The following is a 1,892-nucleotide window of genomic DNA, read 5'->3' as shown; positions in this document are numbered from 1 at the left end:
TTCAAGTTATTAGTTCCTCTACTGGTGTTTTCATCTCTTTTGAATCATACAGATCACTCCAAAGAGTCTAGATCTACCTCCCTTTACTGAAATCAATAAGTCGAGAGAGTAAACTCACAGAATTCTTCTTCGTTTTGTTAGGTCAGAAGAAAAGAATGACAGGAAATTTGAATCGTTTTTTTTTTAGTTTAGATAAGTTTAGATCACACACAAAAACCCACTCACAGACACTATCACACACACACACACACACACACACACACACACACACACTCACACAAAATTACCTGTTGATCAACCTTGCACAGCCGTGCACACAATTAGCATTTTGTCATCGCCGGTTACATAACACACCCTACCTGTGAGGGATGAACTCAAGGCTCAAAATATTTCACCTCCTTTGTGGAGAGCTGATGGTGAATGTTCTCTTCACTTGCAGGATGATTCTGAGCGGTGGGGGGCAAAAGACACAGGGGGAGAGAGAGAGAGAGAGAGAGAGAGAGAGAGAGAGAGAGAGAGAGAGAGACAGACAGACAGGTGAGGTGAGGGAGGGTGGAGAAACATAACACTCAGAAATGGGAGCGATGAAAAGCTGAGATAATAAGGCCCCCATATAAGAGCACTACGACGTCCATCTGGCCCTGTCAATAAGGTAACGCAATCTCCGGCCAGCTCGAAACCGCTGGCTCAAGCGGCATAGAACGCCTCCCTGTCTTTATCACCTTCATAACAGCCCCATGACGGTTAATCAATCCGCTGCGCCGCGATTCAGCGTTAGAATGTAGATGTGTTCCTGGATTTTGTATCACATGTCAGTATCACCATACAATAACAATATCTTAAACATCATTATTATCATCGTCATCATTCATCATTATCAAAAGCAACTGCAGCAGTGAATATGTAATAACAGCATCAGATAATCTACTTTCTCTGAGATTAAGATACTATCTTTTAGACCTCTAGGCTCAAACCAACCATGCCACAGCATTGAACTCAGCAGTGAAATATAACACGGAAATGTCCACTTCTTTTTTTATCCGTGTCTGTAGTTCAAGTTTTCCAGTAGTCCTGTCCAGGAATGTATTCGTTCTGGTACCGGCACTATGTTGTGTTTGGGAAGAGGGCTAATCAAGTGACGAAAGCAAGGAGCGTTTTTTGCCGGGACAAAAAATAAGAGACGATAAAAAGCACCACAAAACGGCTGTTGACGATGCACAACATTCGTTGCCAGACATCACCGACATCTTTCCATCTTCCCTTCACTCTATCTTCCTGGCTTTAGTTTTAGTAAGAGTTTTACGGCACTAGCAACACAATAAGGTCACATAAATGCCCAAGATTTGAGGTGTTACAAGAGAGTAACAAACACTAAAAAGAAGAAGGATAGATCAGAACGAAAGATGTTTGATAGGGAAGAAGGAGCAAACCACACTAGAGCACCCACCAACCACCCACTTCGTGGCTTTCTGAATCTCCCACAAACACCCCTTTCTGAATCTCCCACAAACACCCGGCAAACTGCTGTCAGGCAACCCGCGTGGGAACAAGTGAGGGTCTTATGTAATAACGCCCTGCAAAAGCATTCAAAGAAACAGGAACAAACAGCAGAGGAGGCTAGGACACGGAAAAGAAATGACGATCAATTCTACAATGCAATCAAAGTCATCAAAAGGCGTGATCGCCGCTATTGTGAGAACGCGGGCCCCGTGTTGGCAGCGGCCCCATCGACCGAGACGATGATCCCAGTTCTATTCAGACTCCCGTACCCCCTTCCAAACCCTGTGCCATTTCCTCCCCCCAAATCCTTGATGATGGATGAAACTATGCGCGTAGAAAAGAGACGAGAAGATGTGTGCATGCGTGTGTGTGCGCGCGCGCGCGCGTGTGTG

General features: G+C 44.9%; 1 protein-coding gene across 1 annotated transcript in view; it reads right to left on the bottom strand.

Moving 5' to 3' along the window:
- LOC101853201 (polypeptide N-acetylgalactosaminyltransferase 5) overlaps positions 1-1,892 on the bottom strand; it is a gene marked incomplete in the record, with an annotated part of 130,496 nt that overhangs the window by 99,406 nt on the left and 29,198 nt on the right.

This window comes from Aplysia californica, unplaced genomic scaffold (genome assembly GCF_000002075.1).
Source record: "Aplysia californica isolate F4 #8 unplaced genomic scaffold, AplCal3.0 scaffold00002, whole genome shotgun sequence".
NCBI classification, from domain to species: domain Eukaryota; kingdom Metazoa; phylum Mollusca; class Gastropoda; order Aplysiida; family Aplysiidae; genus Aplysia; species Aplysia californica.
Note: the sequence above shows the minus strand (reverse complement) of the source record. Positions and strands in the feature narration are given on the sequence as shown.